The 17281-nt window shown below is 46.6% G+C and overlaps 1 long non-coding RNA gene and 1 other non-coding gene across 2 annotated transcripts; one reads left to right on the plus strand and one right to left on the minus strand.

Annotated features, from left to right (window-relative positions):
• Window positions 1-329: 329 nt before the first annotated feature.
• LOC131494625 (uncharacterized) lies at window positions 330-15345 on the minus strand. The gene is made up of 3 exons (XR_009253500.1): window positions 14740-15345; window positions 13730-13931; window positions 330-663 (listed from the first exon to the last, which is right to left on the minus strand). It is a non-coding gene; the product is annotated as an uncharacterized LOC131494625 (long non-coding RNA).
• On the plus strand, window positions 2698-2804 carry LOC131495191 (U6 spliceosomal RNA). The gene has a single exon (XR_009253822.1). It is a non-coding gene; the product is annotated as a U6 spliceosomal RNA (small nuclear RNA).
• Window positions 15346-17281: the final 1936 nt, after the last annotated feature.

Here is a 17281-nt window from a genome sequence, read left to right on the forward strand (position 1 = left end):
CCCCAGGAAGAACCCTCAGATGAACCTACGCTGTTCAGCGATATTTGCCTACGGAAGGCGAGCTTTTGTTAAAAAGTCAGTGAACTCGGGGCGCCTGGGTGGCTCAGTCGGTCAAGCATCCAACTCTTGATCTCGGCTCAGGCCATGATCTCACAGTTCATGAAATAGAGCCCCATGTCCGGGTCTCCACTGATAGCGCAGACCTTGGCTGGGATTCTTTCTTTCCCTCACGCTCTCTGCCCTCCCTGGCTTGCTCTCTTTCTCGTGCTCTCTCTCTCAAAATAAATACATGTAAAAAAAAAAAAAAAAAAGTCACTGAACTCAAGCTTCCTGGGGGACAATCAGCAAGAGAGGCTTGAAGTATCATGAGACTCAGTTTCTCCATCCTCAGGTCCCATTTCTTTATTCATTCCATTTATCAACACCATGCCATGCTCTGAAGAGTTGAGAGAGTATTAGTCAAGACGTTTTCTTTATTTAAAGTGACAGAAACCCAACTCAAACTGGCTTAAGGAAAAGAAGGGGATGTTTTCGTTCATGTAACCAAGAACTGCTACATGGGGAGAGTCTGCCTGAGAGTGAAGCCAACAGGGAAAACAATTGATCTAGGAGGAAGAGGTGTCAATTTTGATGTGTCAACCGAACTCCTTGATCCAATTGTACCTAAATAAGAAAAAAAAAAAAAAAAAAGTTGGGTAAGCAATAAATGTTGTTGCTTCTTAAAATGTGTTGTAAGGGCACCTGGGGGGTTCACTTGGTTGTGTCCAACTCTTGATTTCAGCTCAGGTCATGATCCCAGAGTCATGGGATCAAGCCCTGCATCAGGTTCCAAGCTGAGCGTGAAGCCTGCTTAGGATTCTCTTTCTCTCTCCGTCTGCCCCCTCTCCTGTGCTCACAAACACTCTCTCACTCTCTCTAAAATAAAAAATAAAATAAAATATGTGGTATATTGTTTGATTGGGCTCATTTGATATTAGTTTCTATTGTTTACAATTCAAAGAGCTCTTGCCAATAAATGTTGAAGTATTGGGCTTAGTTTACCAGCTATGGGGAGCCATGGAAGGATAGGATTTTGGACAAGAGGACACAGTCAAGTTTTCCTATGATATAAGTCACTGACCATGGCCCCATGGCCCTTCATGAATCAATATTCACTCAGCTGTCTGTGTGGCTCAGTCAGTGAAGCATCTGACTTTGGCTCAGGTCATGATCTCACAGTTCCTGAGTTCGAGTACCTCATCAGGTGAGCTGGGGCCCCACTTCTCTCTCTCTTTCTCCCTCTCTTTCTCTTTGCCCCTCGCTCACTTGTGCCCTCTCTCAAAAAAAATTTTTTTAATCATTATTCACTCAATTGTGCCATGGGTATTTATGCCTACTAAATATCAGGCTCTGATTTATGTGATTAATATAGAAGTAAAAAGGACAGACAAGTCTCTGTGAAGTTTATATCCCAGTAGGGAAAACAGACAACAAACACATGGATAAGATGACTGATCTTCAGTCAAAGGGGCAAGTTCGATGAGTACTGCTTTCACTCCAGGGCAGTCTCAATTCTGGGGAGATGAATTGGTCTCATATTCTGACCCTGGAGGAAGATCAGTTTCTGGGTAAATGACATCCCAACCTCCTGTCCCCAACTCTGTGGTAGTGAATTTGCTCTCACCTTTGAGATCTGCCAGCCATTTCTTTTATGTTAGCCAAGAGAGCAGTCAGACACAACCCCATGCTAGAACTTCTTGGTCCTGGATTGGAGCCCCCGATCTGCCCAGGAAGCCATCCCTCTGTTGTTCTTGTTTCATAGTTTAACAACAGAATGAACTGGGGACTCCTAGCCTGCTCAGTCAATAAAGCATGCAACCCTTGATCTTGGGGTCATGAGTTTGAGCCCCACATGTGGTGTAGAGTTTACTTAAAATAAAATTTTAAATTTTAAATTAAATAAAACAAAACAAAATAAAATAAAAACAGTAGAATTGGATAAGACAATGCCTGCGTTCTGTGACTCTAAGAGCAACATGACATATTCCATTGTAGACACCTATCACAATTCCTGGTTCATGGTACATGCACACTAAATATTTACTGAACTGGTTATCAACTGATTGATTAGCTGAGATGCACAGGAAGATTACAATTCAATGCCTCCAACATGAGAACATGCATATCAGAGAAAACCAAAGTTACACACTTCTCTTTAAAGTATTTGACTTCTGGGTTAATTGTGTAGCTCCCTCCTGGCGAGTTTCCTGAGAATTGTCTGGTACATGGCTGGGGCCCAAAGCCTAGAAGAGACACTGGCATGTAGACAGTGCTCCACAAAATAAACGAATGAGTGAATTAATACTCGAAGGGTTTACAGAGTGAGCCACGGAAGGTTTACAAAGGCAGCAGCATTTGACCAGAACCCAGAACGATTCTTAGAATTTCGAAAGCGAAATTACAACTTTGCTTCGGCACGATCGACGTCCAAGGCAACGTGACAACGGATTGTCGACCAAAAGACTAAAGTCAGAAAACAGTCCGGGAAATAACTTGGAAAAACCAAATTCAGAAAGGCATGAATGCAGTGAGGAAGCAGTATGTAACAGCTATCAACTGCTGCAAAACAAACCACTCCAAAATGCAGATGCTTTAGAAAAAGAGTAACTTTACAGGGGAGAAACCTGGAAAACACTGTTCTAATTAAGTGTCAAAGCGGTGCTCGCTTCAGCAGCACATATACTAAAACTGGAACGATACAGAGAAGACTAGCATGGCCCCTGTGCAAGGATGGCAGGCCAATTCATGAAGTGTCCCATACTTTTTTTTAAAAGTGTCAAAGTTAACATCACCGAATGATGTCAAGTGGATCTCACGTTCCCCCTGGTATAATGTGATGAGAAGGACATTTTACTTCACATCTGTGGTATTTTTTCCCAAACCTGAGAACTCCAGTCTACTCATGAAAAGAAAAAAAAAAAAATCAGGCAAACCCAAGTGGAAGGACATTCTACAGAATTCCTAACCAGCAAACCTACAGCTGTCAAAGTCAGGAAAACAAGGAAGACTGAGAAGCTCTCACAGGTCAGAGGAGACTAAGGAAAGACTTAGTCTTTGCATTTGGCGTCTTGGATTGGATCCTGGAATAGAAAAATGGCGTTATTCCAAATACTGCCTGCAGGTTAGTTCATAGTAGCATTACCATTGCTGGTTTGTTACTTTTGACAAAGAGACTTGTACCACAGTAGTGTAAGATGATAACACTGGGGGGAATTGAAACTGGGTGGTGGACATATTATCTTTCCAACCCTTCCATAAACTTGAAACTATCACCCTCCCCCCCCCCCAAAAAAAAGGAGTGCCATTCATTTAGCCCACAACTGTGTGGGGTAGGAGGTTTGGGTGGGGCTCTGCTGGGTGGTTCTAGTCTGGGCTGGGCTCACTCGTGCATCCGCATTCAGCTGTAGCTCAATGAGGCAGTTCTGCCTCTAGGACATGGCTGGCTTGGGGCAGGGCCGCCTTGAATCTACTCCATCTCGTATCCCACCCTCCAGCATTCCAGCTTGTTTGTCTTCGTGGCAACTGGCAGGTTTCTAAGAAAGAGCAGGAAAAGTACACAAAGCTCCTCGAGACCTGGACTTGGAAACGGCAAGCCAACAACTTTATCTCGCTGCGATGGCCAAAGCTGGTCATAAGGCCAGCCCCTCAATGTCTTCTTGTATCAGTGGGAAGAAGAGTAACCACATTAGAGCATTTTTATAAGGGTAGGACTTATGTACGGCAGCGCCTGGCTCCCCCCTTCCCACTGCCCAGCCCACACCTCACTGCAGGAGAACAAAAACACGAAGGTGTCATCCTCGTGCCATCCTCTGTGACGCGTCACAGCTCTGTTAGAAAGCACAACCAGGGCAGCTTCCCGCCCCTTCAAGGACCAGACCATCCTCTGTAGAGTGTGAGCTGGACAACGGCACACTAGGCACCAGACAGGGCTTCCCACGTCTTTCTTTCTTAAGACACCAGTTAGGAGAGTGTTACCATCCTTGCTTTATGGAAAGCCAGGCGTGGAGAGCTTGGGGTCACAGAGCTGTGGGGTGAGAGCACGGAGATTACAACCAAGCTGGCAACTGCAGGGTATTATCCCTACCCCTTGCTATGTTCTCCTCCAACACCCAGCCCCCACTTAATATCACACTCAATTCCAAACACCGTATGGTCCTTGCTTGAGGCTGGGGCACCCTGGAGACCAACTCTGAGCAGCATCTGGTCACCACGATTCTGAATTAAAGACCCCGCATACCCTTCACCTTCCCCAGTGGAACTACTTCCAACACTGCTATCCCAACACCCGCCCTCAAGAACTACAGTTGTTTAGAAGCGAAACATCAGGGAGTAAGATAATGAGACTTCAAAATCACCAACGTTATTCAACCCCAAGGCTCAACTAGAAGCATTCCCAGCTTCCCATCCCTCCACCTGAGAGCCAGGGTCTCCAAATCACCACTGAGGCACCAAGAGAGGTGTGAAGATGCAAAATCCTACACTTCCAGAACCAGAGAGGAGTCCGAAGCTTTCACTGAGCAGATGTGACCATGAAGCCCAGAGACACGGTGACTTGTCCCCAGCGCTAACTGGAAACACGAGAAATCCAAAGTGGTTTTCTGCCCAGGATTGCATTTGACGAGGACACTGTGAAGCCATAGAACACAAATCATTGTTTTACAGAGGAGAGGCTGAGTTAGCAGATTGAGGGTATCCAGGTGTCTGGGCAAAACTGGGAGCAAGACTGCCTTCTGACTCCTAGTGCATCACATCAGCAACAAGGACCCCGTCTGATCTAGTCTGACTGTGTGTGTTTAGGTAAATCATGACTCTCTGAGCCTAGTTTTCTCATCTGTAAAATGTGGATGAGGATGATCATACCATAAGGGCTGCTGGAAAACTTGAAACGAAACAATAGTAATCAGGCTCCTTGATATTTATCCAAAACAACTGAAAACTTTTGTGTCCACGCAAAAACCTACACAGAGATTTTTATAGCAGCTCTATTCATAGTTGCCAAAACTTGGAAGCAACCAAGATGTCCTGTAAGTAAGTGGGTAGATAGCATGGGACATCCACACAATGGAATATTACTCAGGGCTGAAACGAAATGAGCTATCAAGGCATGAAAAGACATTGAGAAATCTTCCGTGCATGTTACTAAGTGAAAGAAACCAATTTGAAAAGGCTACATGCTGTGTGATTTCAACTCTTTGCCATTCTGGGAAAAGCAAAACTGTGCAGACAGTAAAAATATCAGTGGTTCTGGACAGGGGTAGGGGGTGAGAGAAGGATGAATAGATTGAACAGAATGTTTAGGGCATTAAAAAAAAAATGGATGATACCATAATGATGAATACATGTCACTATAAATTTGTCCAAACCCTAGAAACTATAATGCCAAGAGTGAACTCTCAGGTAAACTGAACTTCAGTGGATCATAATGTGTCAATGTGGGTTCATCTTCGGTGGAAAGTGGACCATCCAGTGAGTGTTGTAGATAGTAGGGGGAGGCTGTGCATGTGTGGGGCGGGGAATATATGGGAAATACCAACTTCTCAATTATGCTGTGAACACTAAATTGCTCTAAAAAAATAAATTCTTTAAAAATATTTTTTAATAAAAAAATGTTAATAAGGGGTGTCTGGGTAGCTCAATCGGTGAAGCATCCGACTTCAGCTCAGGTCATCATTTCAGTTCGAGACCCACATCAGGTTCTGTGCTGACAGCTCAGAGCCTGGAGCCTGCTTTGGATTCTGTGTCTCCTTCTCTCTCTGCCCCTCCCCCTCTTGCGCTCTGTCTCTCTCTCTCTCTCTCTCTCTCTCTCAAAAATAAATAAACATTAAAAAATATTTTTTAATTTTTAAAAAAATGTTAATAAAATGAAATCATGGTGCATCAAGCTTTAGATGTAGAATTTAGAACATGGCACATGCTGCATGAATGATAGCTATTTATATGACGAGTCTAGTTCCAAAGCCCAGTGTTTGTTTGGTTTTTTTAAATGTTACTTAGTTAAGTGCCTTATTTGGAGTTTAAAAGGATTCTGATTGTCTCCGTGGTCTCCTTTCACTCTGTTCCTTTTTTTTTTTTTTTTTAATAATAGAGTGAGGACGACTGGGTGGCTAAATCGGTTCAGTGTCTGACTCTTGATTTCAGTTTAGGTCATGATCCCAGGGTCGTGGGATCGAGCCCCACATCATGGACCCTGCTTAAGATTCTCTCTCTTCCCCCCACCTTTGTCCCTCTCCTGCTCAGGTTCTCTTTCTCTCTTTCTCTTTCTCTCTCTCTCTCTCTCTTAAAAAAAAAAAAAGTGTCACTTTAGAGACACAGAACTTTTGTTCGAGCTCTGATGTAATATTTAGATGATTTATTCACAAAAGGTGATCTGTGGATTCAAGCACCTTGTTTTATGGCCAGAATTCTTTCTAACTCATTCAACTTAGATTTAGTTGATTTTCCAGAGGCAAGGGCTGAATGTTGCTTTCCATATCAGAGATCTGTGTTTTGTTTTTGTTTTAAACGTTTCATTTTTTTTTTAAGGACTATCTACCCACAAAGCGGAGCTCAAACTTACAACCCCAGGGTCAAGAGTCACACACTCTACCAACTGAGCCAGCCCAGCATTCCAGAGACCCCTATTTTGATCCTAAGTAACGGAGAAGTGCTACATTTTCCCCTTTTGTTTTCTTTTGCTCATCCTGGTCAGCTAAAAGGAACACAACTCTGGGCGCCTGGGTGGCTCAGTTGGTTAAGCGTCCGACTTCAGCTCAGGTCATGATCTCACCGTTCGTGAGTTCAAGCCCCGCATCCGGCTCTGTGCTGACAGCTTGGAGCCTGGAGCCTGCTTCGGATTCTGTGTCTCCTCCATCTCTCTGTTCCTCCCCTGCTTGTTCTCCGTCTCCCAAAAATAAATAAGTGTAAAATCAATCAATAAATAAAAGGAACACAACTCACAACCCATGTCAAAAAAGGCCTTACTTCTAGGTGCTTCTGAGTCTATTTTCTGAGTGGACCTTGTGTCCACTCCCTTCGTCCTGATCCACCTTTACATTTAGATAAGTTATGAAGTCCTGCCTCTCAACAATTCTTACCCATCAACACCTATCAAGGCGAGGGAATTTGTAGCTAAAATCTTTGGCCTCAGGACTCTGTCTCATTCCTTTCCTGGGTCACCCAAGACATTTCCACTAACCCAGGGGAGTACACAGGTGAGGCTAACCAGACCCTTCCTGAAAGCAAGAATAACTGCCCATTAACCGTGAGTATTTGCTGAGCACATGTGACGTGCCAGACAAAAGCAGCAGATTACGCGCATGGTCTCATTTATTCCCAAGAACCTGGTGAGGTTGGTGCCATTATTACACCCATTTTAAAGATGAGGGGACTGAGGCTCAGAGTGTTTGAGCCATTTGGATTGCAAGAGCGTGGACAGCAGGACTTGAACTTCAGGGCATCTGTTCTCTGTCCACTTCCTGCTTCGTGAGTAGGAAGTGAATGGACTGTGAATAGGAATGTTCCACTTATTTCTTCCGGTTCCGACCCTCAGATGGCTACAAGAGGCTCTACTGACCCTCCCTGACATCTCTGTCTCGTGCTCACTTCACCCACGTGATTTCATTGATATCTTTCAGGAAGCCAAGATTGGCTAATATCATTTTCGCTGACAATTCAGATTTTTTTTTTTTTTAAGTCAGGACATCTACCCTAATGGACTGCATTTTCCCAGTGACTATCCGCCTAATCATAGTTTGTGCTCTCCAGTTTCAAAGTCTCTCTCCTGCCCTCTTCAGACTGCCTCGGTTTGAATCTCCGCTCTCCTGTTTACTCACTGATTGCAGACACATTATTTAACCTCCTCGTACTGCGGTTACCTCCTGTGCAGGATGTAAATAAGAACGGTATATCCTTCTGATTGGGTTGCTGTGAGGACGGAATGATAAATACACCTGAGCGAGTGGGTTCCATCGTGCAACAGTTGGCACTCTGGACTCGGATCAATACACCTGAGTGCTCGGAGGAAAGTCGCAGGACGAAAATCTCTCCATCCTGGAGCGTGTCCCTGGGATCACACTCGTACCTCATCTGGAGACAAGGTCCGACTTCGTGCGGAAATAAAATATTCCAGGTTCCCCTGGGTGGCTCGGCGGGTTAAGCGCCCCACCCTTGATGTCTACTCAGGTTCACGGGTTCGTGAGTTCAAGCCCCACATCAGGCTCTGCACCAACAGTGCAGAGCCTGCTTGGGATTCTCTCTCTCCCTCTCGCTCTGCCCCTCCCCCACCTGCGTGCGCGCGTGCGCGCCCGCGCTCTCTCTCCCAAAAATAAATAAACGTGTTTTAACAGTTTAAACAGTAAAATAAAATAATAAAATAAAATACTCCACTGGGCAGTGAAACTAGACTAAAATGTTTAAAGACACGTCAATTCGCGGTGTTGGCTAAGCCTTCTCCAGTCACAACGTTCTATACCTTCAATCCTGTCCTACGCGCTGGGAGCTGTCTCCGGCAGCTCCCTCTGTCCACCTGCTCCGCACACATCTTTTTATTGCACTGCCAGGTGTAGCTCATTTGCCGGGGAGCAGGCCTCTACGCTGATAAGGCACAAAGAATAAGCTACAGAGAAATGGTCCAGCCATATGTCCTTCTGCCTTATCTGCAAATCCCACTATCAGCAGTTTTATTGAGGCTGTTTGGGCCACTTCGTTCTCTTATCCTCACCAACAAATGCTCTCATTCAGTCTTTTGGGGGGGGGGGGGCTCCTTCAGGAAAACACACCAATAATGTCGTATCTATTTTTTTAATTGGCATATCAATTAAGATGTGCTTCCGTTGTTTATATAATTATTAGATTTGTTCTCACTGTTAATCAACAAAATGCAGATTAAAGCAAAGGACTTTTTAGAAAGATAATAAACCCAGTGCTAACACTGTCATACATATTTAAGGCAGTCTCAATCACCTCGATACCTTTCTGCAAGTGCTTTAGCAATATATATCAAGGGCCTTAGAAACACATCCAACTCGATATTTCTACTTCTAAGACTCTACCCTAAGGAAATGATTCTGTAGATAAAAGCTGTATGCCCCAAGATGTTCCTACAAGTGTTCTTTACCATAGCAAAACAATGATAAAATGTGGACTTTTTTTTGAGGAGGAGGAGAGGAGGGGCAGAGGGAGAGGAAGGGACAGAATCCCAAGCAGGTTCCACGCTCAGCACGGAGCCTGATTCCACGACTGTAAAGAGATCACGACCTGCGCCAAAATCAAGAGTCGGATGCCCAACCAACTGAGCCACCCGGGCGCCTCTATATCAGCAGGCAAGCGTCGGTCCTCAAGCCGTTTTGCTCTCTCGGCTGGAAGCGCTTCAGCACGACTCCCAAAATGACCCCTGAGCCTGCACCTCACCACCACCCCCCACAAAACCAGGTTTACCCCTCCCCGCCTCCGCCAGAATTCACCCAAGCTGCAAGGAGAGACAGAAGAATTCGTACATAAATCCAGAGTCCCAAAACATTCTCGTAGAAGCCAGGGTAAGCGCAGGGTGGCGTGGAGAGGGCTTGGGGAACACCGGTTTTGATTCCTAATCTAATTAGAGAGCCCTATAACAGAGTCTTTGTTCAAAGACGAAATTTAATTTACAATTGAATGTCTCCAGTGAAGCCAGTTTTTATTAATTTCCAGCACAACATTCAGATATACCCTCCAGAACTTCAATATGTTCTTATTTAGTGTTTAATCCTCTAATGCATTAAAATTAATTATTTCAGTTTTATGGCAAACCGTCTATAGCCAGCATCCAAGCTGGGCACCCCACGCCTCTCCCCCCCCCCCCACCCAGTCAGCTAGGGAGGTGTCAATATAATTATTTAAGGGGTTGAAAGGTAAAGGGCAAGCAATGGGAAGGGAAATGAGCCTGCAATTATGCACTCATGCTTCAACAGGGAAGCAGATGGCCTCCCTTGCATAAATTATTATTTATCCACGGAATTCCCCTCTGCCTCTTACCAAATCAACACTTTAAAAAAAAAAAAATTCTTTGTGGGGCCTGTGAAGTTCCCTGGCCAGTTCCCAACATCTACGCCCTGCCCCCACTCCTCCCCGCGGAGACGAAAATGACCGTGATAATGCCAAGATGGCCCACAGACAGCAGCAAGGGTTTCCAAAGGCACTGATGGGGTTTGGACTGTGCGTTTGAACTGAGGGGCACAGACAGGAGTCCGCCTTACCTCGCGGCCCGGAGGCTGGGTGCAGTGACCACCCGGCTGTGCGAGCAGAAAGTGACGGGCAGAGTCACCGGCCCGTGCTTCACCCCCAGTAATAAGACCTACGGCAGGTGGACGTCCCCCAACGTGCCAGCTAAGGCACACAGCTTGGAACCTACCGTGCATTCTCGCCCCGAACCCTCGAATCAGCCCCTGAGGTAGGGGACCGCATTCCAGTCGGAGAAAATGAAGACCCTGGAAGCTCCCAGACGAGGATACCGCTAAGTTAACCACAAAGCAGCTATGGTTTCTGAGGGCGTGTGCTCCCATTTAACCCCACGGGGCAGTTACCGTTGTCACCACTTTCTACAGAGACCGGAGACACGGAGGCTCATCCTGGGGGAGGAATTTTTCCAAGGCGCCGCATCCCAACTCAGGGCCAGAATTTTCACCTGACCTGCAGGACCGCCAGGGTTCTAGGATCGCAAGGCTGGGTTCTCTCCTCCGTCCACCACCCCTGCCTCTTCCTCTGCCCTCATCGCCTCACCAACACAAGTCTACTGCACAAGTGAAAATGTTGCTAAGCTGCCTTACAAAACTTTCCAGGCAGAGAGAGAGAGAGAGAGAGAATGTGTTCTTTACCAAGCTCTTTGGAGGGCAAGGACTCGTCCATTTATATGTATTCATCGTCCTAACACTAATGTTCTCCTTGACGCCCATATGTCTCTGGCCCTAGGCACCAGGGAAGGGGCGGCACTGAGAGGTAAGTGCTCTCCTCGACTCCTCCAGCATTTTCCAAAGGAAACCTGCCCTCAGCAGCAGCAGCAGCCGCCGAGAAATAGCAAGCCCCTGGTCCCAGGGCCGCGGGCACGTGATAGCAGAGCAGATACGGGGGAGGCTGTGGCATCAGAAGGACTTGACGCTGGATCCCGTCTCTGCCACTCGCTGTGTGAATCCGAGCAAGTCTTTGAAACACCTCCCACTTCCCATCTGTAAAATGGAATACTCATCCACACACTTCATAGGGCTACTGTGGAGATTTAAGGACGTCTTACAGTGGCTGTCTGACACTGTTCACTCGCAGTTAGAGATGATGCAGTTTGCACCACGGCCAAGTCGACACAGAGAGAGAGAGACAGAGACAGAGAGACCGAGAAACACAGAGAAGAAGATAAAACCGTACTTAGCAATAGTCTTCGATGGCTTTGATATGTTCTCTGCTAGTGCATTTCTGTGAAAAATGTCGACCACCACGAATTACACTGATTTTATGACCCTGTAAAGGGTCATCACTTTCCACGGGAAAACTCTGACGTCGTGAGCTTCTCCCGACCTGGCACCTATCGTGCCATATTCCCACACCGGCCCCTCCCTCCTCTCATCAATTCTGGGAGGATTTTCCCCTCGGTGGGTTTGTAAACTTATGAGGAAAGAGCTCCGCAAGCGGTGGTGTTTAAAGCTGTTACAAACCCTAGTTTGGTTTTTATTTTATTGCTTCTGGTTTTTGGTCAGGGAGTCCAATCTACTTGGCCTGGCTCTGGACCGGCTCCTGTCTCCATCCCCCTCGCCCCAAGCATCTCGGATCTCCCTTGTCATCAAGGACACGTGAACGAGACCCACAGATCAGGGGAGCCAAAGCAAGGAAGAATTCTCAAAGCTCCTCTCTCTCTCTTTTGATTAGAACCGGTCTGGGAGCACCTGGGGGGCACAGTGGGTTAAGCGTGTCCAGCTTTTCGTTTCAACTCAGGTCCTGATCTCATGATTCGCGAGACTGAGCCCCTAGTTGGGCTTTGCCCTGACGGTGCAGAGCCCGCTTGGAATTCTCCCTCTCCCTCGCTCTCTGCCCCCTCCCCCACTCGTGCCAGTTCTCTCTCTCTCTCTCTCAAAATAAATAATAAATCAATTTTTTAAAAAAAGAAAGACGAGCGGTCATCCACACTTCCAAAACAAACTGGGCTGGGCTGGGTATGCCTCCTTTGGAAGCTCCTTCTGTTTGCCCCAGGTCCCACCGTGCACCAGGCACTGTGCTAGGCAGACCCTGAGGACCACATGCTCTGCGAATGGCGGCCCCAGAGTTGTGCAACGCGTTGACTTCCTCGGCAGATGCACACGTGAATAAGGCACAATCTGTCCCGACCCCAGAAGCTTCTGCTCAAGGACTCAGATGTGAAAACCCACCAAAGCAGTACCCTGTTAGATTTCCTATCACAAAAGAACGAGGGACCAGTCAAGACTCTCAAGGGAAGGGGGAAATCATCAGGAAAATCTCCTGCAAGAGTACCCATCAGCTGGATTCCCTAAAAGCAGAGACCTCAGACTGGCAGCCCGAGAGCCGAATCTCCCTCACCGACATGTTTTGTTTCTACATATAATTTTTAAGATTAGTTGCCACCATTTTAAAACCCGAATTTCTACCTCTACCTGAGAAATTGGAAGCAGCTGCCGGGCCCGCACGGGCAAACGTTCTCCAGTTTGGTACAGACCCCCCACCACTCCCTGTAGCATTCCCCTTTTACATTCCCTGCCAGCCCCTGTAAGCGTCTGAGTTAGCAACCTATGAACCGAAATCTGATAGGGAGAAACGTGGGCTAGACGTCAGAGTTTCCAAATCTGGACGCTCATCTGTGCTTTGAAGAAAAAGTTTTTCCAGTGTCCAGGCCAGCTCACCAGGGCATGAAGGCAGATGCCGATTGCAGCACAAGCCTCGTGTAGCCAGGGACCAAGGTAGTCCCTTGTGCTCTGGACCTTCCAGGACCACTCCCTGGTGGTCAGCCCCTGGACGGCATATGGATTCAGTCAAAGGACGGCAATTCTAACACAATGCCTTGGTTTGTCTTAACTAGGAACAATACGTAATTCTGCTTCCAGCATTTTCTCTCTCTGGATGAACAGGTCTATAAAATGGCATATGCCTGGAATAGTAAGTCCCATAGCAGTCGGAGTCCGGAGAGGGGTGGGTTAGGAATGAGTCAGCAAACATTCGGTCATCTCTTTGTGATGCCAGACCTCACTTTTTCATCTGTCCAACGACAAGCTTGTATCAGTCCACCATTCTTCATGCTGGATGAAGTGACAGAGGATATAGATGTTACGCAATCCTCTGTAGAGCACCGTGAAATAGTGATAGATTAAACTTAAAATAGCTCAATAAATAATTTTCTGCTAAATCAAGGATCCATACCAACAACGGCTAACACTCACGAAGTGAGGGCCAGGCACAAGGCTCTGTATGAAATGCACTATCTCATTATCTCCTTCTTACAACATCTTCAATAAGATAGGTGCGACAGTTACGGCAGTCCAATTTTACAGATGAGGAAAATAGGGTTCAGGGAGGTCATGTGACGCGCCAGATTTAGCAAGTGGTCATGACAGAATGGGCCCCCGGGGCAAGCTGATTCTTACGTAGCCAAAAAGTAATTGGAAAAGTCCACCCGTTAGATTTCTCACCCAGAGGCGTGTGAACATGCATCCGTTCTCTGTAACAGGATTAACTAATCACTCACCCAGACTTGACTGCCGACTTGTGACATTTGCAGTCTTGTAGAGGAGAAGAGGATGCCCTTCTCTGATGGCTAGAAAAGGCCACAGCGAGTCCGTATTAGCCAGGCATCCCCTTGAACCCACTCTGAGAGCAAACATGTGTGTTTCCAAAGCACTTAACTAGATGTTCTCCAACACTCCTTCCAGCTCCAAACTTTGATGATCCTGTAAGATGGTCATGGGCTTGGGTAGCAAGGGGAGACTCCACAGAGAAAATAGGGCTTTCGCTGGGTCCCGAAAGGAAGGTAATTCTTAGATAAATCCAGAAGAGGCAGTAAGACTAGAGGAACTATCTGAACAAAAGTGCTGAGGGGAAGGCTGGCTTGTCACTCAGAGTGGCTATAAATCACCTGTCTCTCTGACATGTAGGCTTGGTGGAAAGAAGAGTAAGAGAAGGTGGAGAGCAGCTGCAGGTGGGCCTAGAATGCCGAGTCCAAGAAATGGAGACTCTTCTCGACCATTGGAAGCCACGGAAGACTTTCAAATGAAGAAGAGAATGAATCAGTGTGCAAAAATAAATGGGGTGTGAGAGTAGGAACAATTAGGAGTCCACTGCGAGATGATTCCAGCAGTTACACGTAGCTACGTGTAGGAGGAAGAGTGAGGGAGAGGGGGGACCAAACTGGTGAGGTGAGAATGACCTCAGCAGAATGTGGAGCTACACCAGGTATTCCCAACCTGACCCACCGGCCCAACACCTTTCCATTATGGGGCTGTGCTGGGCACCCCAGGACATTCTGCCGTAGCCCCACCCCTTTGTAACAACTCAGACTGTCACCAGACTTTGCCAAAGATCCCCTTGGGGTGGGGGGGGGGGGGCAAAATCACCTCCAGTTAAGAGCCATCGTTTTATGAGACTCAAAAGAGCAATCATTTCCAAAAGCCATCAGTTCCCCTGTAGAGAGAGTAGCAAAGTCAAGAAGGGAAATGGGAAAGAGGTCATTGGCTTTGGTGATCAGAGGTCACTAGGTACCTTCAAGAAAGCTCCTTCGGTGGGGTGCCCCAGTGGCTCGGTCGGTTAAGCCTCCAACTCTTGATTTCGGCTCAGGTCATGATCTCCGGGTTTGTGAGTTCGAGCCCCACATCAGGCTCTGCGTTGACATCTCATGGAGCCTGCGTGGGATTCTGTCTCCCTTTCTCTGCCCTACCCCCACTCACTATCTCTCTCTCTCAAAATAAATAAAATTGTTGAAAAAATGAAAAGAAAGAAAAAAGAAAGCTTCTTCTGTAACCAAGTCCACTTGAAAGGAGTTACAGAAAGAACAGACAATCTAAAACGAAGAACAAAGGTGAGCTACCTACAGAAAGTCAGAAGCCTGGGTCTGGGACTTCTGCAAGCCCACCAGAGGAGCAGGCTCCCATTCCCACTGGCTTCCAGAGGAAGGTCAGAGATTAAACAGCAAAAATCTCCCCCGGGAGAGTCTCCTTTGCAGTCACCTCCACCTCCAACCCCGCTAGGGTCCATCCTGGGGACAGATGTCGCCCAAAAGGACCATAGCAAAGACAGGCCAAGTGAGCGCCAAAGTGTGGAAACGTCTGAGATTGGCTGGGAGTTAGCACTTACAGAACAATAAACGGAGCCTTTGAAGAGACGAAACAAAGGAACCATTTGTCTCCTCCAGCAGCTACAAAGGAGGCAGGCTCACGGAGGACTGAGGGGTAAAAGAATGCCAAGCTGGAGACGAGACTAGGGTTTACTGGGTCCAACCCAGGACCCTCCGCCAGGATCTGAAGTCAGTGCGTAAGAGAGCAACCAAATGTACTCAACACGACACAGGAAATGTAGGCTCTAGGGTTTGAAGTTAAAAACGTCTATTTTGTTTTTCTTTCTCAGTTGCTTTGAGTTATGCTATATAAAGGTGGGGAGAGGGAGACAACATTTTAAAAAAACATGCATTTTTTTTAAAAAGCACAAAGACTTTCTTCAGTGCCTTTTTTGTTACCATACCTGTGAATTAATGATTGGCTGGATTTCATTGACTTGTCTGCTGAAGAGCCTTCCTGAGTTCCTCTTACATGGTTGTCAGGAAAATGCCAGTAAGACTCCCCCTTTCCTTTAATGGTCCCTGGCCGGCTTGGGTTTGAACCTCATGGCTCTTCTTGCAAAACGATCTTTCTACTGGAGATATATATTTGTCATTTTCCCCTCTCTCCTCCCTCCTCAACAGGCCCCACATGACTTCAAGGGGTTTTGAAATTACAACCCAGCCATCCTGAGGGGCTTTATGTCTCACTCCTAAATTGGAACTGGTTGGATCAGCGGGGTCCCGTTTCTGTCTGTATTAGTCACTTCTCTTAACTGTCAAAGATCAACTCCCTCGGTAGGAAAATTTTTGAGGGGTGGGGGAAGAGATATTCAAAGAAGAAGGGAGGTGGGGACTGGTGTGATATTCTACAAGTCACACATTCTGAATCTCTCCTTTCATGTCTCTGGAAAGGATGGAGAAAGTTGGGTCAAACGGCTCATTCTTTCTGCCCCTCTTTCTTTTTTCCTAACCATGAAAGTGGCACTCACAAAGTCATTGTGAGAATATGCAATTGTGAGAATAAATGGTTCTTATTTGTGCCATCCTGGAGGAAAGAACGTTCTCTGCAGTGACACGGTGTTCTCTTCCAGGAGGCACTCTTACCGAACTGTTTCCCCGCAGTCCCAACCCTGTGGGTGATAACAAAGCTGCCCATCTGGAGACCTACTTCTTCTTAGAAACCTAGCAACACCCGAAAAAAGGAGAGACACAGCCTCAGAGTGTCCCTAGACCAGCAAACCAGGAATGCCTGGTCAATAGACACCTTCTCCTAACTTACGAAAGGAAGTAGAAAGACCAAAGTTGTCCCTTAAAAAGTGTCCTGAAAAGATAAACCCCAACAGGGGTGGCTGGGTGGCTCAGTCAATTAACGGTCCGACTTCAGCTCAGGTCATGATCTCGCTGTTCATGAGTTTGAGCCCCACATAGGACTCTGTGCTGACAGCTCAGAGCATCTCTCTGACTCTCCCCTGCTCGTGCTTTATCTCTCAAAAATAATCCATACATGTAAAAAAAAAAAAAAAAAAAAGATAAACCCCAACAGCTATCTCTGGGTGATCAGGATTACAAACTTTTGGTTCTCTTATTCCTTTATTTTTCTATTTTACAATTTTTCTTTCACAATGAGCATGAATCACTTTGGTCATCTCCAAAGATACCATTTGCTTTAATCTCCCCAGCCCTTTTCAATCCAGCAAATGTCTACTCTAGATCAAGTGGTTCTTAATTACTGAAAGACGGTAAAGTCCCTGAACCTGGCTGAGACCTGATTTTTCCATTTCCTTGGCTGTAAAATGGGATGGCCCCTACTTTGTTTGGAGGCACAAAACAACTCCAAGCTGTTACTCGAAAGTAACACCCCAGGTGGTATCACCAGTCTGGGGGAGAGTGAGGTTGAGTCCCGAACCCACAAGCCACCTATCTGCCTGGGGTGCACACATCCTCGACCGTCCCACAAGAGGCTGGCAGAGTTCAGTAGTCATACATGAA

The sequence above is a fragment of the Neofelis nebulosa genome, chromosome 14 (assembly GCF_028018385.1).
Source record: "Neofelis nebulosa isolate mNeoNeb1 chromosome 14, mNeoNeb1.pri, whole genome shotgun sequence".
Lineage (NCBI taxonomy): Eukaryota > Metazoa > Chordata > Mammalia > Carnivora > Felidae > Neofelis > Neofelis nebulosa.